At 43.5% G+C, this 22,301-nt stretch overlaps 1 protein-coding gene across 2 annotated transcripts in view; it reads right to left on the bottom strand.

Annotated features, from left to right (window-relative positions):
• Nucleotides 1-19,693, bottom strand: part of LOC134224802 (DCN1-like protein 4) — a 32,558-nt gene extending 12,865 nt beyond the window's left edge. For both annotated transcript variants that reach the window (XR_009983065.1, XM_062704391.1), the window contains exon 1: nucleotides 19,430-19,693. The gene's annotated coding sequence lies outside the window, so the exon portion shown is untranslated. The remainder of the gene's footprint in view (nucleotides 1-19,429) is intronic.
• Nucleotides 19,694-22,301: the final 2,608 nt, after the last annotated feature.

The raw sequence follows: 22,301 nt of genomic DNA, 5'->3' as shown, positions 1-22,301 counted from the left end.
TTGGGCCAACAACCTACTGTTCCCGAAACATCAATTTGTTCGAGAATCCGATAATGAAAGAATACGGACTGATTTTACGGCGACGACTCTTAGCGCGAAACAACGGACACGCATAGGAACATGGAACGTTTTAACCCTAGCCCAGCAGGGTAAATTGGCACAACTTGCCAATGAGGCACGCCGCATGAAGCTTGAGATCCTGGGACTGAGTGAAGTCCGTTGGCCAAACTTTGGAGAACACAGAACGCCGTCGGGACAAGTTCTGCTATACTCTGGTTTACGAGGTGAACACGCTCTCCGGCATCGCGGAGTTGGCTTCCTACTAAGCGCTCAGGCACACTCTGCGCTTATGAAGTGGGAACCTATAAGTGAAAGGATAATCGTTGCCAGATTTAGAACACGGGTCCGAAACCTTACTATAATCCAATGTTATGCGCCAACCGATGCTGCCGATCTGCAAGACAAAGAGAACTTCTACAGTCAACTCAATGCCGTCGTAGATAGAATTCCGAAGGGTGATATCAAGATCTGTTTGGGCGACTTCAATGCGAAGATCGGATCCGACAACTCGAACCATGAGCGCATTATGGGACGCCATGGTCTCGGAGAAATGAGCGAAAACGGAGAGCTGTTCGCAGAATTTTGTGGTAATAACGACATGGTGATCGGGGATCGCTCTTCCCTCATCGACCGGTTCACAAGGTCACGTGGGTCTCCCGTGACGGCTTTACAGAAAATCAAATCGACCACATCTGCATCAGCCGAAAATGGAAACGGAGCCTTCTTGATGTACGGAATAAACGTAGTGCCGATATCGCGTCTGATCATCACCTCCTCATCGGCGAAATACGCCTGCGCATTGCGCGGATTCGTCGGCAGGAGGAAAGAGTTGGACGACGATTCAACACACGCCGACTGGAAGATGCCACGGTGAAACGGTCCTTCGTTGAAGAACTGGAGACGCGTGCTGCAGATATTCCGGAAGGTGGCAGCGTGGAAGACCAATGGACCGCCATCAAGAATGCCTTCATCGCCACCAGCGAGAACAATCTGGGCGAACTACGCACCCAGAGAAAACAATGGATCACCGATGAGACCTGGAGGAAGATAGAGGAGCGAAGAGAATCCAAAGCCGCGATAGAGCGATCGAAAACCAGAGGAGCCAAAGTCTTAGCCCGTCAACGATACACGGCTCTTGAGAAGGAAGTAAAACGCTCATGTCGACGGGACAAGCGAGCGTGGGCAGACTCTCTGGCCGACGAAGGAGAGAGAGCCGCCGCAACCGGGGACATTCGCCTCCTCTACGATATCTCACGACGCTTAAGCGGGGCGAAGATGAATGCAACGATGCCTGTGAAAGACGCGAATGATCAGTTATTGACCGACCCAACTGACCAGCTGAAACGCTGGTTCGAGCACTTCGAACAACTTTTTCAAGTGCCAACCAGGCTATCACCACCTCGGCATGATCTGCCTAGGATCCGACGTATAACACGTGTCAATACCGAAGCTCCATCACTGCTAGAGATTCAAACAGCCATCCAAAGCATGAAATCGAATAAAGCCCCAGGGGTCGACCGCATATCAGCCGAGATGCTCAAAGCTGACCCCATGACATCCGCTCAACTACTGCATCGTTTATTTCGTAATATCTGGGACACCGCAACTTACCCGGTCGACTGGATGCAAGGTATCTTAGTGAAGGTGCCCAAAAAGGGTAACCTGACTGTATGCGATAACTGGCGAGGCATTATGTTGCTGTGTACCGTTCTCAAAGTTCTGTGCAAAATTATCCTAGCCCGGATTCAGGAGAAGATCGATGCGACTCTCCGGCGGCAGCAAGCCGGATTCCGTGCCGGAAGATCCTGTGTGGACCATATTGTCACGCTCCGCATCATTTTGGAGCAGGTTAACGAATTCCAAGAGTCCCTTTACTTGGTATTCATTGACTACGAAAAAGCTTTCGACCGTCTCAATCACGAGAATATGTGGGGCGCCCTGAGACGCAAGGGGGTTCCTGAGAAAATCATCGGCCTCATCGAAGCACAGTACGAGGCCTTTTCGTGTAGAGTGCTGCACAATGGGGTCCTGTCCGACCCTATCCGGGTCGTAGCTGGTGTGAGGCAAGGATGTATTCTATCACCGCTACTGTTCCTCATCGTAATCGATGAGATTCTGGTAGATGCGATTGACCGTGAACCAAACCGCGGGCTGTTATGGCAGCCTATAACCATGGAGCACCTAAACGACTTCGAATTGGCGGATGACGTTGCACTCCTCGCGCAACGGCGCTCTGATATGCAGAGTAAGCTCAACGACCTTGCCGATCGCTCCTCCTCGGCTGGTTTAGTCATCAACGTCAACAAAACCAAATCGTTGGATGTAAACACGGTGACTCCTTCCAGTTTCACAGTAGCCGGGCAACCAGTGGAGAATGTTGAAAGCTTCCAATATCTTGGTAGCCAAATGGCGTCAGACGGCGGTACCAAGATCGACATAGGCGCACGGATCAAGAAAGCAAGGGCTGCCTTTGCGAGTTTAAGAAATATCTGGAAAAACAGGCAGATAAGTGAACGCACCAAAATACGAATTTTCAACTCTAACGTGAAATCTGTGCTGTTATACGCTAGCGAAACATGGTGTGTATCAGTGGAGAACACTCAACGGCTGCAGGTGTTCATTAACAGATGCCTGCGGTATATAATTCGGGCCTGGTGGCCTCACAACTGGATCTCAAACAACGAGCTCCATCGTCGTTGTCACCAGAGGCCGATAACAACAGAAATTCGGGATCGGAAGTGGGGCTGGGTCGGCCACACTCTACGTAGGGGCGGAAACGAAATCTGTAAGAAAGCATTAGACTGGAACCCAGCGGGACATCGCAGCAGAGGCAGACCCAGAGGCTCATGGCGGCGAAGCCTCAATAAAGAAATAAAAGAAGTCGACCGAAATCTAACCTGGCAACAGGTTAAAGCGATAGCCGGGCATCGCTCAGGATGGAGATCTTTCAAGTCGGCCCTTTGCACCACCGGAGGTGTACAGGATCCATAATGTAATGTAATGTAAAGACCATCACCTTGCCGTAACCCTCTACGCGTTTCGAAGGGACTCGAGAATACCCCTGAAACTCGAACTACGCACATCACCCGATCCATCGTCGCCTTGATCAACCGTATCAGTTTATCCGGAAATCCGTTTTCGTGCATTAGCTGCCATAGCTGGTCTCGATCGATTGTATCATATGCGGCTTTGAAGTCGATAAATAGATGATGTGTGGGCATGTTGTATTCGCGGTATTTCTGCAATACCTGACGTATGGCGAACACCTGGTCTGTGGTAGAGCGTTCACCCATAAATCCCGCCTGGTACTGCCCCACGAACTCTCTTGCAATTGGTGTTAGTCAGCGGCATAAAATTTGGGAGAGTACCTTGTAGGCGGCGTTCAGCAATGTGATTGCGTGGTAGTTGCTACAATCCAGCTTATCGCCCTTTTTGTAGATGGGACACACGACACCTTCCATCCACTCCTGCGGCAGAACCTCATCCTTCCAAACCTTGGTAATCACCCAGTGCAGCGCTCTAGCCAGTGCCTCATCACCGTGTTTAAACAGCTCTCCTGGTAGTTGGTCAACTCCAAGGGCTTTGTTGTTTTTCAGTCGGCCGATCTCCTCCTGGATTTCCTGGAGATTCGGAGCCGGAAGTCGCATGTCCTGCGCGCGTGCTCCTAGGTTCATTACTATACCGCCACCAATGTCTGCCATATCGCCATTCAGGTGCTCTTCGTAGTGCTACCGCCACCTTTGGATCACCTCACGCTCGTTTGTAAGAAGGTTCCCGTTTATGTCCTTACACATATCAGGCTGGCCCTTACGTGAACGGTTTAACTTCTCATAGAACTTTCGTGCGTTTTTAGCGCGGTACAGTTCCTGCTGGCGCTTTTTCCTCCGAAAAATCGAGTTTTGTCTGTTCCGCGCCCGTTTGTATCGTGCCTCGTCCGCCCTCGCGCGGTGTTGCAGCAATCTCGCCCATGCTGTATTCTTCTCCTCAACTAACTGCTCACATTCGCCGTCATACCAGTCGTTTCTCTGATCCGGAGCCACCGTGCCTAGTGCAATAAATATTCATGCAAACGATATAACGAAAAGCAAGCCTTGTGTACACAAATTATTTGCTTGGACCCTTGGCAAAAAACAATGTCTTTTTTAATAAATTTGAAACGCAATGACCGATCGGGCCAATCTTTAATAAGAAACAACTAGAAGACCGCAATCCGCGTCGATTGCAACACGTTGCGAGCAAATCGGATAATGCTAAGTAACAAAAAGTGTGGCGCACATTTTTGTACACATACACATACATACATAGGGGCAGTAGGGACTTTGTCCAAGGGCTTGACGACCCCTCCCCATGGCCACTGCGAGTTAGGGGGCCTGTCTAGGATGTGGTGGGGTTTGACAGTGGGCTCTGTTGAACCTCTATAAAAAGCTGCATGTGTCTGCAAGCAGGCCCTATCACAGCGACCGTGCGCCGCTCAAAGCACACAAGCCCAAGAGGAGTGCCAACCGGCACATCAGGATTCATACCAGTAAGATCCTGATTATGGTATACTGGTCACGGCAAACGACATTGGATGATTCTCGGTTTTTTGATAGGATTAGGTGTATATGGGCTGACAGTCAAGCTATTCTGTTTCCTGAGTAAAAAAGAGTGACATCTTTTTGAAATGGCAGGCAGGTTAATGGTTCGTCTGCCTCCGTCCCGGTAAACAACCTAGCAGGCCTCCGGTAACGCTCAACACTTGTCACCTATACCGATGGGTAGTAGGTTCAGATGCACCATTCCTGATTTACGCCAATCCGGCTCTGAACACGGTGTTATAAAGCACCGGAGTCAACCCTTGCATGGATCTCACTGTTTACAAAGGCTCCCATGGGATCACAAGAGGCGACTATCTACAACAGGTAGAGATAACGGCCCGGAGGGGAACCCTTTTAACATGGAAACAAATTCTACAAACAACGAAGGAGCAGGCGGAGCGATTGTTTTCGCAAAAAGTGGGAAGCTGCAGCGATCTCCACTCTCCAGTGATGGCGCAGGCAGCAGTAACAAGTATCAGCAGTTTGGCCAAGACTTCTGAGAACGAGGCAGGCCAACAGGAGATAGGATCCGAGAATAGGGTGTCCACACCAAAATCGGCAAGTAGTGTTATTCAGGAGGAACTACAACGTGGGAGGTCCAACCTGATGGAGGTGCGGAAGCGAGTCAACGAGCTTTATGACTTCGTGATGGACAAACACTACAAAGCAAGACCATGCTGAGGGAGGCTGGGTTCGATTCCCGGTGCCGGTCTAGACAATTTTCGGATTGGAAATTGTCTCGACTTCCCTGGGCATAAAAGTACTATCTTGTTAGCCTCATGATATACGCATGCAAAAATGGTAACTTGGCTTAGAAACCTCGTAGTTAATAACTGTGGAAGTGCTTAATGAACACTAAGCTGCGAGGCGGCTCTGTCCCAGTGTGGGGATGTAATGCCAATAAGAAGATAAGAAGAAGAAGAAGAAGGACAAACACAATGTCCACACTAAGATAAAGGTTCTAGTGAGGAGCATCAAATCCGCCGTTAAAGCTGCCGAGCACGAACAGAACGCGCTCAAAAGAAGAGCTGAAGCAGCTGAAAAAACGCTGAGAGAGGGAGCGGAGCATACAGCAGACACACAGCAGACACCAATGAGCATCCAAAATACTCGCACGGAGAAGCGAAGCAGGGACTCGCCAGGAGAGCAGGAAGTCCCGAAGAAGCAGCGGAACGTGCACGATTGTGCTAACGTACTAAAGGATGGCGCCAAGAACGGTGATTGGCAAACCGTGGAAAGCCAGCGAGAGAAGAGGAAAAAGCAGAAGGTGGCTGTGGAAAAGAAGAAGGAACAGAAAGAAGAAAACAGAAAGAAGAAAGAAAAACTTCGATCTCCTCAGGAGAGGGTCAAGCGCGACGCCCTGATCATCGAAGCGAGCGATAGGACGACGTATGCAGCAATCCTAAGGAAAGTGAGAGAAAACCCGGATCTCAAGGACTTGGGTGAGAAAGTAGTGAGGACTAGGCTTACCCAGAAGGGGGAGTTGATGTTCGATCTGAAGAAAAATCCAACAATCAAAAGCTCGGCCTTCCGGGAGCTCGTTGCCAATTCCTTGAGCAGTGAAGCAAACGTAAGAGCTCTTATACTCTTACACAGTCGAGTGCAGAGACCTGGGGTGGCATTGTGCATCTCGATTCGAACGTAATTCTATCGAGTCGAACATGTTTGGCATTACGGGTTTCGATTCGATCTCGAAAACGACTCATCGTTCGAGTATGCTCGAGGAGGTACAAGAATAACGAGATGTTTTGGCATTATGGAAACTCGATAGCACACTGAAAAACGACTCAAGTCGAATGAAAAACACTCGTCACCTTTATAGCTTTCGAATGTTGTTCGAGAGTTATTTCTTACTGAAAGTTTTTAATCATATTTGTTATTATTTGTTTACGGGAAGAGAATAAATGTTTTATTATTGTCTCTTGAGGAAAAGAATGTCATAAGTATACCTACTTTTATAGTTTCCAGACAATATCCTAATTATCCCGAAATCCGCGTAAAAACGACTTCAACTAAAATAGTATTTATTAAGTTTTCACGTATTTCTTGACGATTTCGATAAATCGCGTGAAAAATCTACGAGGAAAATCTGCGTAAAAACGTGTATATTGCGAAATCTACGTAAAATAGATGAGTTAAATAAAAAAACGCGTTTTAGATTACCCAAGTGCATTTAAATTTAGAATTAAAGTAATTTATTATCGAATCCTTCTTTAGCTTTAAATTAGAGTGCGTGTTGGCTCTTGTTTCGGACAGCAGAACGATCGCGCGATTTGCCGAAATTTTGTGTTTTGCATTGCGCGACCGGTAATAAAGTTAATTAGTTCAGTGCGTGTTGACTCTTGGTTCGGCGACAGAATTTTTGAGCAGAGGTATGGTTTTGATAAACTGTAAATTTATTTAAATACGCACGCACCCACACAAAAGCACACACACACATTCACTACACATAAAAACCCACATACACACTCATATACACACATAAACAAACTTATATACATCATACATAAATATGCACACGATTTTTATTATATATTAGGTATCTATATTATTGGAAGCGTTTGGTACGGGAGGTCCACGCTTTCTTCCTTTCCCCTCGATTCCAAGCTATTGAGTGACTTTAGGTATTCCTGAAGTCGCTCAATATCTAGGAGTCATCTCTGCGGTACATACTGCGTAGTTGGCCTGGCCATATGAAAAGAAAAATGACGGAATTCAGAAACCGTCATTTTCCAGGATGCTTTCAAGTATTGGCTACGCAAGTATGAGATTAGATTAGATTAGATTAGAATCCTTCTTTAGCTTTAAATTATTTAGCTCAAAATTGGATCTGTGGCATAAACTCGAATTAACATAAAACTAATAATTTGTGCCGTAACAATTTCTCAATTTACAAAACATGTCGTATCGGCATAATGTTTAAATCGGTTGCAACTGCTCTATTAACACCCAAAAGGCCAAGCTCTTTGGGAAAGCGATTTTTGATTTTGAAAAAATCATAACTTTTTTATTTTTTGTCCAATCTTGATGAAATTTTGACACAAGGTCCAATTTTTATTCTAGTTTTGGCTGCACACTGAGTTTTTCGGAATTTCTGGATGGTTCCGGAATTATTCCAGATTCCTTTGGGGTACCAGCAAACTGGTGTTTGGGGTATTTCGCAAGTTACTCAATATTTCTCCATGGAACCCATATCAAAGAGTATAAAAAAATGTTGCCACACTAATAACGAGTCTCATAGCGATTTTTCCGAAAGTTGGTCTTCCATACGGACATCCCCAGGAAGCTTCCAAATGTCCCCAGGGAACCTGTAATGGGGACAATTTCGATTTTGCTCCGAAACATGTCGTGCGACGGCTCTTTCTTCACAATTTTTCATGAATATACTCGCTGTTGTTAAAAAAGGGGTCTATGGTCAGTTTGGCCACTCTTGTGACACCCGGAATGCCCCCAGGGAACCTGTAAAGGGGACAATTTCGATTTTGCTCCGAAACATGTTGTGTGACGGCTCTTTCTTCACAATTTTTCATGAATATATTCGCTGTTGTTATAAAAGTGGTCTATGGTCAGTTTGGCCAATCTTGTGACACCCGGAATGTCCCCAGGGAACCTGTAAAGGGGACAATTTCGATTTTGCTCCGAAACATGTCGTGCGACGGCTCTTTTGTTCACAATGTTTTATGAATATACTCGCTGTTGTTATAAAAGTGGTCTATGGTCAGTTTGGCCACTCTTGTGACACCCGGAATGCCCCCAGGGAACCTGTAAAGGGGACAATTTCGATTTTGCTCCGAAACATGTCGTGCGACGGCTCTTTCTTCACAATTTTTCATGAATATATTCGCTGTTGTTATAAAAGTGGTCTATGATCAGTTTGGCCACTCTTGTGACACCCGGAATGCCCCCAGGGAACCTGTAAAGGGGACAATTTCGATTTTGCTCCGAAACATGTTGTGTGACGGCTCTTTCTTCACAATTTTTCATGAATATACTCGCTGTTGTTAAAAAAGGGGTCTATGGTCAGTTTGGCCACTCTTGTGACACCCGGAATGCCCCCAGGGAACCTGTAAAGGGGACAATTTCGATTTTGCTCCGAAACATGTTGTGTGACGGCTCTTTCTTCACAATTTTTCATGAATATATTCGCTGTTGTTATAAAAGTGGTCTATGGTCAGTTTGGCCAATCTTGTGACACCCGGAATGTCCCCAGGGAACCTGTAAAGGGGACAATTTCGATTTTGCTCCGAAACATGTCGTGCGACGGCTCTTTTGTTCACAATGTTTTATGAATATACTCGCTGTTGTTATAAAAGTGGTCTATGGTCAGTTTGGCCACTCTTGTGACACCCGGAATGCCCCCAGGGAACCTGTAAAGGGGACAATTTCGATTTTGCTCCGAAACATGTCGTGCGACGGCTCTTTCTTCACAATTTTTCATGAATATATTCGCTGTTGTTATAAAAGTGGTCTATGATCAGTTTGGCCACTCTTGTGACACCCGGAATGCCCCCAGGGAACCTGTAAAGGGGACAATTTCGATTTTGCTCCGAAACATGTTGTGTGACGGCTCTTTCTTCACAATTTTTCATGAATATACTCGCTGTTGTTAAAAAAGGGGTCTATGGTCAGTTTGGCCACTCTTGTGACACCCGGAATGCCCCCAGGGAACCTGTAAAGGGGACAATTTCGATTTTGCTCCGAAACATGTTGTGTGACGGCTCTTTCTTCACAATTTTTCATGAATATATTCGCTGTTGTTATAAAAGTGGTCTATGGTCAGTTTGGCCAATCTTGTGACACCCGGAATGTCCCCAGGGAACCTGTAAAGGGGACAATTTCGATTTTGCTCCGAAACATGTCGTGCGACGGCTCTTTTGTTCACAATGTTTTATGAATATACTCGCTGTTGTTATAAAAGTGGTCTATGGTCAGTTTGGCCACTCTTGTGACACCGGAATGCCCCAGGGAACCTGTAAAGGGACAATTTCGATTTTGCTCGAAACATGTCGTGCGACGGCTCTTTGTTCACAATTTTTCATGAATATATTCGCTGTTGTTATAAAAGTGGTCTATGATCAGTTTGGCCACTCTTGTGACACCCGGAATGCCCCCAGGGAACCTGTAAAGGGGACAATTTCGATTTTGCTCCGAAACATGTTGTGTGACGGCTCTTTCTTCACAATTTTTCATGAATATACTCGCTGTTGTTATAAAAGTGGTCGAGGGACGATAATTGGTATCACTCCTTGCAGCAGCTTCCATATTTGTGTATAGCATTAACCTATCCATCATCTCCTCGTCGAAAAACTCCATAAATGCTTTTTTAGGTAAACTTATTTTACTTAAATATAGATTGAAACTTTCTTCACGTTCAAGTTTTGCATCATTTTAACGAACTTTGGAAGGTCGCTTTGTTGACCACTCAAAATCTCCTGATTTGTTAAAATATGTTGTTTCATCCTCTTCGTATGCAAACGGATGCACTTCAAAAAGCTCTTCGCCGCTGTTCAGATCACAGACGAATTCATGGACATCAGAATGCACGTTGGCTAGATCCGACTCCGATGAGCTCTCCATTTTTACAACTGGTCAATCTCAATATCGCTTGACAACTGGATTTGAAGGTCAAGGGAATTTGAGAAAATTTTATCGATACGAAGAAAAGTAAAATTGAAAAATACAGATAAAAACAAGCCCTTTTTGCATCTATATACTGTCGCAACCGGCTTCTATTTGCAAAAGGCTGTAAATGATGTATCACCGAATACTTTGTGTTTCATCGATGTCCACATAATATAATACAATGGGATTATAGAAATCCAAGAATTTTGACGATGACAGTCATTGATTTTGATGCGGCACCAGTCAAAAGAGGAACAAATAGAAACAGGCTTTGCTATAATTCACGCTTGACATCGTGAACATATATGAAAGCAAGTAGAATTACGATATTCGTTAGAATGTTTAGAGTGAAATCACAGCCAATGGCTGATTGTTTCATAGTTACAAGTGATGGGAGTTTTGAATAAGTAATGAAGCATTCTGTCATTTCTACCTAATATTCCGTATATTGTCCCTTGCGATATCCTACTAGCCCTACGCTGCTTGCAGTATCCTCGGAGTAATCTAAATGTGCACACATAGAAATAGTTTAAAGAACTAGTGATGCTGTCTTAAAGTCGGAGGAAAAGTAAACTTTCAACCAGGACTTACTGGGGCATCTGAGGAGCAGAATTATGATGTTTCAGATATTCAAGACAAAACAGAACTGTGTGAAAGTTTATTGAAAATAATGATGGCATTCATACATACATATATTTTTTCCCTTAACACGGTAATCACTTTGACGTAGTGTGTTACGGTTTACGATATTTCGTATTTAGTCCTCGCTACCAACAGCAGTCTCAGAAATAAAATATAATTAGTGCTACCCTGCAGATAATTGAAAGACTCGAATTTCGAATCCCTTCTTCTTCTTCTTATTGGCATTACATCCCCACACTGGGACAGAGCCGCCTCGCAGCTTAGTGTTCATTAAGCACTTCCACAGTTATTAACTGCGAGGTTTCTTGGCCAAGTTTACCATTTGTGCATTCGTATATCATGAGGCTAACACGATGATACTTTTATGCCCAGGGAAGTCGAGACAATTTCCAATCTGAAAATTGCCTAGACCGGCACCGGGAATCGAACCCAGCCACCCTCAGCATGGTCTTGCTTTGTAGCCGCGCGTCTTACCACCCGGCTAAGGAGGGCCCCGTTGGAGAATAAACTGCATGCAACGGAAGCACCTTTTCAAGCAATTAGTTTAAAAAAACCTCGATGCCCGTATCCGCTGAACTGACTGCTGGAAAATCGAGTTGGTGGTTTAAATACGTACTAACTTTTTATGAACTTGAACCTATTACAGCATTTGTTTTTCAGTCTATATTACATATTACTGGGAGGTTCGAATAAAATCGATTTGTCGAGTATCCCGCATTTGTGCGCCCTCATGCAGCATGAAAAGATAAATCTTAAGAGCGAGAATTTTTTTACAACTAAGTAACTGCAAAATATTTTGGCTCATGGGAATATTTTCAAAATACCCCTTCACTCGCTTGAGAGCAAAAAGACGACTCTTTCAGCAGCACCCAGGTCTATAGTACATTTTTCGCAGTAGCAGACTTGACACGAGAAATTGTTTTTTTTCGCCATAGCACCTTTCGGCACAGTTGATCATATGCTGACCCGTTCTATAATTTCGATCTCATGTTTTTTATGCTCGAGGCTTAGTGAACAATAACTTGTCGTAAAAATTTAGGGTGAAGTTCTGAGAAAAACCCTATTGGGATCCTGATTAGCATCGGCTCGAGATTCTAAGAAGCATCAACTCAGGATTATGAGCAAAATTTGTTCGAGATTCTAAACTAAATCCGTCTGGTATTCCAAACAAACTCTATTTGAGATTCTGAAACGAATCTGTACGGGATTCAAAATTTCAAACAGAATCCGTTTCGATTGGAGTTCTAAACAGAATCCGTTCGTAATTCTGAACATAATTTCGGTTGAGATTTGGAGAGGAATTTGTACAGAATTCTGAACAGAGTCCGTTTAGGTTTCTGAAAAGAATCTGTTTGAGATTCGGAACATAATTTGTTTGGAATTCGGATCCCAATCCGTTTGAGATTCTGAATAGAACCCGTTGAAGGTTCCTAACAGAATCTGTTTGCGATTCTGAAAGAAAAATCGAACGGTTTTCTGAACAGAATTTATTTAGGATTCTGAAAAGAATACGTTAGCAATTCTGAACAAAGTGGCCAAACAGACCAATGACCACCTTTATAAGAATTTCGAATCTATTCATAACAAATTGTGAAGAAAGAGCCATCACACGACATGTTTCGGAGCAAGATCGAAATTGTTCCATTTAATTGTTCCTTGGGAGCATTCCGGGTGTCCCAAGAGAGGCCAAACAATTTTTGTAAGAACAGCGAGTTTATTCATAACAAATTGTGAAGAAAGAGCCGTAGCGTGACATGTTTCGGAGCAAAATCGAAATTGTCCCCTTTACAGGTTTCTTGGGGGTATTCCGGGCGTCACAAGAGTGGCCAAACTGACCATAGACCACTTTTATAAGAACAGCGAGCTTATTCATGGAAGATCGTGAAGAAGAGCCGTCGCACGACATGTTTCGGAGTAAAATCGAAATTGTCCCCTTTACAGGTTCCCTGGGGGCATTCCGGGTGTCACAAGAGTGGCCAAACTAACCATAGACCACTTTTATAACAACAGCGAATATATTCATGAAAGATTGTAAAGAAAGAGACGTCGCACGACATGTTTCAGAGTGAAATTGAAATTGTCCCCTTTACAGGTTCCCTGGGGGCATTCCGGGTGTCACAAGAGTGGCCAAACTGACCATAGACCACTTCCATAACAACAACGAGTATATTCATAAAAGAATGTGAAGAAAGAGTCGTCGCACGACATATTTCGGAGCAAAATCGAAATTGTCCCCTTTACAGGTTCCCTGGGGGCATTCCGGGTGTACCAAGGGGTGCAAACTGACCATAGACCACTTTTATAACAACAGCGAGTATATTCATGAAAAATTGTGAAGAAAGAGCCATCGCACGGCATGTTTCGGAGTAAAATCGAAATTGTCCCCTTTACAGGTTCCCTGGGGGCATTCCGGGTGTCACAAGAGTGGCCAAACAGACCATAGACCACTTTCATAACAACAACGAGTATATTCATAAAAGAATGTGAAGAAAGAGCCGTCGCACGACATATTTCGGAGCAAAATCGAAATTGTCCCCTTTACAGGTTCCCTGGGGGCATTCCGGGCGTCACAAGAGTAGCCAAACTGGCCATAGACCACTTTTATAACAACAGCGAGTATATTCATGAAAAATTGTGAAGAAAGAGCCGTCGCACGGCATGTTTCGGAGTAAAATCGAAATTGTCCCCTTTACAGGTTCCCTGGGGGCATTCCGGGTGTCACAAGAGTGGCCAAACTGACCATAGACCACTTTCATAACAACAACGAGTATATTCATAAAAGAATGTGAAGAAAGAGCCGTCGCACGACATGTTTCGGAGCAAAATCGAAATTGTCCCCTTTACAGGTTCCCTGGGGGCATTCCGGGTGTACCAAGGGGTGCAAACTGACCATAGACCACTTTTATAACAACAGCGAGTATATTCATGAAAAATTGTGAAGAAAGAGCCATCGCACGGCATGTTTCGGAGTAAAATCGAAATTGTCCCCTTTACAGGTTCCCTGGGGGCATTCCGGGTGTCACAAGAGTGGCCAAACTGACCATAGACCACTTTCATAACAACAACGAGTATATTCATAAAAGAATGTGAAGAAAGAGTCGTCGCACAACATATTTCGGAGCAAAATCGAAATTGTCCCCTTTACAGGTTCCCTGGGGGCATTCCGGGTGTCACAAGAGTGGCCAAACTGACCATAGACCACTTTTATAACAACAGCGAGTATATTCATGAAAAATTGTGAAGAAAGAGCCGTCGCACGACATGTTTCGGAGCAAAATCGAAATTGTCCCCATTACAGGTTCCCTGGGGACATTTGGAAGCTTCCTGGGGATGTCCGTATGGAAGACCAACTTTCGGAAAAATCGCTATGAGACTCGTTATTAGTGTGGCAACATTTTTTTATACTGTTTGATATGGGTTCCATGGAGAAATATTGAGTAACTGGCGAAATACCCCAAACACCAGTTTGCTGGTACCCCAAAGGAATCTGGAATAATTCCGGAACCATCCAGAAATTTCAAAAAACTCAGTGTGCAGCCAAAACTAGAATAAAAATTGGACCTTGTGTCAAAATTTCATCAAGATTGGACAAAAAATAAAAAAGTTATGATTTTTTCAAAATCAAAAATCGCTTTCTCAAAGAGCTTGGCCTTTTGGGTGTTAATAATAGTTTATAAATTAACTGCCAATTCATGCCCTGAAGGATGCCTTTCCAACAGGCAACATGCTACACGCAGATGAAATTACTCTTATTCTCTCTGTTTACTCACCTTCGCCATGCGCTAAAGGTTGTCTCTCCAGCGGGCGGCATACTAAGCACGGAGACAGCTATCTCTTATTCTCTCTGTTTACATTTCGTTTGACAGAACATACTCGATTAAACTAGTACAGCACCATTCGAAATCTTGTACCGCGACTGAATGAAGTCGAACGAAATACATAATGCCGCAATTTTTTCGAAACGAATCCAAAAACTTACGAATCGAGTGATTCGATTCGAGATGCACAATGTCACCCCTGGTCCAGGTCCAGGACGAGATTACGTCGGAAGACGAACTGAGGGAGGCTCTTGTCTCGCAATGTATGCTGAGTGAGGTGCAGATGACGATCCGGCTGAGGAAAGCGTACGGTGGTACACAAGTAGCAGCGATACGATTACCAGCAGTTGCTGCCAACAAAATGGTCGAGGGGGACAAGGTGACAGTCGGATGGTCGATGTGCCCGTTGAGACTCACTCCGCGGGTCACAGAAGAGATGGAGCGATGCTTCAAATGCATGGCGTTTGGACACCAGGCGCGAAACTGCAAAGGTCCGGATAGATCCGGTCGATGTAGAAAGTGTGGCGAAGAATGACACGTTGCTAGGGACTGTACGAAGCAACCGAGATGCCTGCTCTGCAAACCGGAGGATAGAAACGACCATACGACGGGTGGCTTCCAATTCCCTGCATACAAGAAGGCGATGGCGGGCCGGGATTAATGGAGATCATCCAGTTGAATCTCAATCATTGCGACACCGCACAGCAACTGTTGTGGCAGTCGACAACAGAAGCAATTTGCGACGTGGCAATTATTGCTGAGCCGTACCGGATCCCTTCTGACAACGGCAACTGGGTGGCGGATGGTACGGGGATTGCGGCTATCCAAGTGATGGGCGGATTCCTTATCCAAGAGGTGGTAGACAGCTCTAACGAAGGTTTTGTTGTCGCCAAAATCAACGGGATCTTCGTATGTAGCTGCTACGCACCCCCACGGTGGACTTTAGAGCAGTATAACCGGATGCTGGATGTACTCACGGAGAAGCTGATCGGCCTTAAACCCGTAATCACAGACAAACAGACATAACACATTGAACATCCACTCATCAAATTCATCGTCGTTTAAACACTAACGACATCTGTTGATTTCAGTTAGTTAGGTAAATCACGAACCAGATGGCGGTAGTGAGCAAACGTCAAACTAGAGCAAAACCGATGTGCGCGCCACGAGTGATCGATTGGCCAACTAATGATTATTTGAATTGACCAGTAAATCAGTGAACGATGGAAATTTGACAAGTGTTATGTCTGTTTGTCTGTGCCGTAATCATCGGAGGCGACTTCAATGCTTGGGCAGTGGATTGGGGAAGCAGGCTGATCAACGCCAGAGGTTACAGTTTGCTGGAGGCGCTTGCAAAGCTGGAAGTCAGACTGTGCAACGAAGGTACCGTTAGTACAGGGAGACAGCAGGGAGTCCATCATTGACGTGACGTTTTGCAGCCCGTCGCTGGTGAGAAACATGAGCTGGAGAGTTTGTGAGGACTACACTCATAGTGATCATCAAGCTATCCGGTATAGTGTTGGAACACGGCTACCGACGACGCGGAGAGGGATAAGGACTACCAGGCGAAGATGGAAGACGAAGGACAAGACAAGGATTTTCATCGAAGCACTTCTAGTTGACAGCGGCGCAACAAATCTGGAAGCAGATGAACTGACGGAAACGTTAGCGAGGGCTTGCGATGCGTCGATGCCAAGGAAACTGGAGCTATTGGACAGCCGACGCCCAAATTAATGGTGGAACGAAAATCTTGCCAATCTTTGTGTTGCCTGTCTCAGGGCAAGGAGACGTTTTCAGAGGGCAAGGTCTGAAACGGTAAGAGAAGAGCGTAAGATAGTTTTCCGGGAAGCTAGAGCGGCTTTCAAACGGGAGATCAAAGTTAGCAAGTCCGACTGCTTCAAGCAGTTGTGCCAAGAAGCTGACGCTGATCCTTGGGGTATGCTTATCGTGTGGCAATGACGAAAATCAAGCCCCTGTTCGCCTTCGAGCATAGTGTGGATGCTCGAGGTTTCTGTCGCGCAATTTTTCCAAAGCCTTAAACCCTTGTAAAAACACACACACACACACACACACACACACACACACACACACACACACACACACACACACACACACACACACACACACACACACACACACACACACACACACACACACACACACACACACACACACACACACACACAGTGGGTCCGGCGGGCCGGCCTTCTGCCGACCATGCCAACCCCTCTCCCTGAGTGATAATTTCAGGTGTCTGTAAGCAGATTTGCTTTCATCCCTCTATAAAAACACACACACACATACAGACATCACCTCAATTCGTCGAGCTGAGTCGATTGGTATATAACACTATGGGTCTCCGAGCCTTCTATCAAAAGTTCGGTTTTGGAGTGATCCTATAACCTTTACGTATACTTTGTATATGAGAAAGGCAAAAAAATCGAATCTATTTACGCCAATGCCCGAAACATCTTCGGTGCCCGTGGACCGATTTGAGATTTAGAAGGACAGAAATTAGAAGAGTTTTGCGTCCGATGGTTCCGGTTTTACCGAAATCGGAACAAGTCCTTAAATCTTCCAAAATACATGCAGGAGTGCAATTGTTACGTCAGCTATGAAATCGAGAGCAGAATGTGTTTTATACTACATATTTCCAAGATCGATTTCCTATACAAGTTTAAACCGGATTGAACTGCTCGTTGTCGTCGACGAAGTGTTGCGTATTACCGATTTGAAACAAAAGTGGACTCATTGAAAGTGTTATCCATCCCGCATTTGAAAAAAAAAAAACCATCATTCTAGGAGTCCGGATTCCGGAGACTATCATCCACACGCATCCCATAAGCGTTCTCTGGGTCGATTCCAGCACTATGTTGGCCTGGATACGATCGAAGCATCGTCGATTCAACAAAATTTTTGCTCTACGGATTGCACTCATACTTTCAGTAGCCGACGCCCAGGAATGGAGATGGAATCCGTCTGGCTGGGCCACAAAGTGGAGTTGGTTCTGATTTGTCCTAAAATAATAGATATTTATATGTTGAAAAGCAGCCTATGTTCTAGTTGGAATGGAGAGCCATTGAAGAAGAAGAAGAAGAGGAACTTCGATTAAACCACGTTCACTGCACCACCCCTTCGTTGATCGACGTTTCTAGGTTTAGCAGATGACCAGACTATACCGAACGATGGTCTTTGTACTTACGTCGACAATACACGACGTAACAAGCTCCAACAAAGTACTCTCCAACGTGAACTGAAATAGACCGAAGAAGTGTTGTGGAAGGTTGCACAGTCGAACTCATTTCCTGGAGAAATCGCATCCCTTTCAGCCACGAGAGGATCTTTACGCAACGCCCGACATCAGCGCGTTGCCAAATTCATGTCGTATACTAAGTGGCCTTTCACAAATTACATATCGCTGTAGGGAGAGGAAGGGGGGTCAGGCCGAGCGTTACGATTAATACAAACAAAATTAAACCTTCCATACAGCATGTGTTACGTAATTTGCGGAAGAACCCCAAGTATACGCAAAGGATATAGGATCACTCCAAACTCTAACTTTTGATGGAAGGCTTGGAGACCCATAGTGTTATTAAACCAATCGACTCAGCTCAACAAATTGAGGTGTTGTCTGTATGTGTGTACACAAAATGTGAGACACCCTTCTTCAAACTTATCATTGTCCAATTTGCTCGCAACAGGTTGCATTCGACGGGAAATGCGGTCTAGTTTATCGCTATTGAAAAATTAACCTTGCCGAACATTTCATATTGGAGTTATGAAAAAAAAACTTCTGTTTTTCAAGGAAAAAAACATTTAAAATCGAAAAAAATGTTTTTTTGCAAAATCTGATTCAATGCATTCAAATAAACGCTAATAAATGTAAATTGAATCTACCCTCATAAAGAGCTATTTTGACTTCACTTATGTAATTTTTTATGACATTTTATAATACACAAGATGGGTACCATCAACGCTAGGTGGTTTATTCTAGTTTTTTAGAATTAATGCGATGTGTGTAGCAGAGCTTGTAAGTAACACTTTTTCTCACAAAATGTTACCAATAAATTAATCTTGTAGTTTGTATTTTCCTTTCAACTGTTCTCCTGAATAATACTTCAAGTTATTGAACTTAAAATGCAATATTTGTTCCCAACCTATGGAAGCAATATGAGTGCATGTCGAAATCAAATAGGAACGTAGTGCCGAATGCCTTGCAGTTTATTTTTATCTACTACATATTATTCATCACGGATTAATCGATTGAACTCATTAGCATATTTCAAAGTTTCGTCGCCATAGCTCAGTTACGAAATGTTTTCGAAACAAACCAAACCATTGGTCGTAAATTGTGATGATAATTAATCAGATTATGAGAAAAGGCAAAAAATACTCAGTTTATTTTAATTTTTCATCAACCCGGCTCCATGTTGATTGGAAGACCGAACTACGCAACTTCATCCCATCTAATCGGAAGTCGAAACATGAAGCAACTGGAAATTTTTGTCCTGCTAATGAAATTCAGACATTTCCGGAATCGATTTTGTCTTGCGAATACGTATTCTAATTAGCTAACCAGATCCCATGCAAACCGGTGCAAAATTGAATTTATTTCTCCCATCCCCAATACGAGACTTTGCACAAAAAAAAATACAAGCGCACTAGGCCTCTGCCCTATTGTGAAGAAGCCCGACCCAATCGGCTACTCACCTTTTGAAACTCCGGGAATCTGTTTTACTTCAGTGACGAATCTTTTTCCAGGACACTGCAACCTGCCGCTAGCTCGGAACAGTACCGGAGAACCCTGGGCAGCACTAAAGTACGCATAAAAACTAAACGAATTCGGCAATGTACTGATTTTCTTCCGAATCTTTCTATGCTGCCGCTGCTGCTGTGGCTGCTTTCATGTTTTCAAGGCGACGACGAAGCGATGATATTGGCTGCCAAAAACTTCTCCTGCGTCAAAACGAAACAAGACGATGATGGAGGAAAACGAGGAAAACGGGAAACGGGAACCATCCGCTATGAGTGACAGCTATATGAGATGTTGCATGGAAAGGTTGTTTTGATAGGCGCAAATTTTGACAGCTTATAGTGGAGTCTAAACAAAATAAAAATTGTGGAAACGAGATTTACCTTTTCGATCCATTTTTTTAATGCGGGCTTAATTAATTTGTGCACAAGTCATTTTTCCCAAACCACCCGTGTTTTCAAATAACTTTGATTCATATATAACCTGTCACGTGCGAACTAGACCTGTGCGCCGCCGCGCCGCGCCGCCGCCGCCGGTGGTTTTACTCACGCCGCCGCCGCCGGCGATTTTGGGCCGGCGCGCCGCCGATCATAATTTTGCCACGCCGATGACTATTCGCAATAAAAAAATAAATTAACTTGAGTCGAGTCGAGTAAAATAAGAGACACTGAAGATGGCCTTACAGGGACGAAATACGTATTTGTAAGACAATACAACGTGGTGGAATTGATTGGAATAGTACTAAACTCGTGTTATAATTGTTGTTGTTAGTTAGTTGTTAGAATGTTGTTGAGGTAGAACTCGTCAAAATTCAATTTCAAATCTACCTCAAGTGATGGTGCCTCTAAGACAGTGTGGTGACAAACATTGGATAATGAATTGGTTGGTCGTATAGTTGCGAATTTGAATTAGGCTGTATCTAGTAGATTTAATCTACTAATGGCCAATTTCTTCACCTTCGCTTAACTCTTCAGCGGTGCTTACCCATACGCTTAAACAAGGTTTAAGGCCTAAGCGGAGGTGAAGAAATCGACCCTAAGTAGAATAATACAAAAAATGTTGAAATGGACTTTGGAATTCATCTATGACAAAGCCTCATTCAGTCGGGCACCTAAATCTGTAGGCAGTGTTGTCTTATACTCTGTGCAAAAAAAATCTGCTCTTCGATTTTACTCCGTCCAAACGATTTTCAATCTTAACTAAGTAAGTGCAACTAATAGAAGGCTATTTGAATTTTCTAAATGTCCATCGTTTAGATGGAGTAAAATCAAAGAGCAGAATTTCTTGCACAGAGTGTAAGACAACACTGCCTGTAGGTGACTCGCAAATTATGTTTGTTGTGGCACAAAAGCTTTTGTGAAGGTTTGAATACATCCTCAAAGCGCCAAAACCACTTGGTATATTTCCTAGTACATTCCTCCAGATATTCCTCCGAAAAGTTTCAATAAAAAACTTTAGAAAATTACTTTATGTATTCTTCCGGAAATGTGTTACAAAATTTCTCCGAAAATTCTTTCAAAAATTCCATTACGGATTTCTCCAGAAAATCCTTCACGAATTTCTTCAGGAAATTCCTTATGGAATGCATACAAAAAATTGTTTCATTAATTTCTACGAAATTGTTGTTAAGAATTCCTTAGAAGAATCGTTAAGGAATTCCTTCGGAAGTTTCTTTAGCGATTCCTCCGGATATTTCTTAATAAATTTCTCAAGAAATTCCATTTGGAGTTTCTTCAAAACTGTTTAGTAACTCTTAAATTTTTTAAAGGAATACCTCCTCATGAATTTCTTCGGTAATTATTCTATGAATTCCTCAAATAAATTAATTTATAAAGGGATTTCTTCCTAATTTTCCTGAGAAATTTCTTCAGAACTTCTTCCAGCAATTCCTTTAAAATATTCTCCTAAAATTCTTCCAGAACTTCCTGCACGAATTCCATCGAAAATGCCTTCATGGGTTCTTTACGAAATTCTTTCAGTAATATCTTCAGATTTTTTCAGTGTTAGTTTTTTAATTTACTTGTTTTATTTTTTCAAAAATTCAATTAGCAACCGAAAACTGTTTCATTATCTAATTAATTTTCAATGGATATCCTGATAGAAACTTATAAAGAAATCCCTGATGCAATATCCAAAGGAATTATCGGTGGAGTTTTTTTTTAGATTATTCAAGGAAATTTGTTTGAGGAGCTCTCAAATGAATTTTTGGAGAATGTTTTGAAGAAATTCCTGGAGAGTTTTGTGCAGGAATTTCTAAATGTATTCCTGAAGGCATTTTTAAAAGAGAGCCTGAATGAATTTTCGAAAACAATTCCCGTTTGAACTTCTTTAAGAGATTTTGAAAGTATTTCTAAACAACTTCCCACAAACAACGTAGGCCAAATTTTCACATTTTCAAACCCACCACCCCTTCCATCCTAGTAGACTTTTCCAAAACCCCTCCCCCACCCCCTTGAAGTCTACGTAGACTTTTTCAAATTTAACAAAATGTCATATGTGATTGGAAAAAAGTTGGAAATCAACCACGTTTTCAGCAATTCAGATATACAAATCCATTGTAAACACTACAGTAAACTTCAAATTTTTAAACCTAACAAAATCAAACTGAACTAAATCCAACTCAATATCAAAAAAATTCAAAACGAAATCAAATTAAATTCTCTGTCCATAGCTCCTGAAACAAAATCTCGAAGCCTATTAACTTAATTTCTGTCTGATTTGATTCCTCCTAGAGTTGTGCGCCACCGCCACCGGCACTTGCATATGCTTAAAATCTGTCACGCATCTGAATTATAATTCTTCATGCCGGTTCAAATTTGTAGAAAACCC

This window comes from Armigeres subalbatus, chromosome 3 (assembly GCF_024139115.2).
Source record: "Armigeres subalbatus isolate Guangzhou_Male chromosome 3, GZ_Asu_2, whole genome shotgun sequence".
In the NCBI taxonomy this organism is placed as follows: domain Eukaryota; kingdom Metazoa; phylum Arthropoda; class Insecta; order Diptera; family Culicidae; genus Armigeres; species Armigeres subalbatus.
This window is presented reverse-complemented; position numbering and strand designations above follow the sequence as displayed.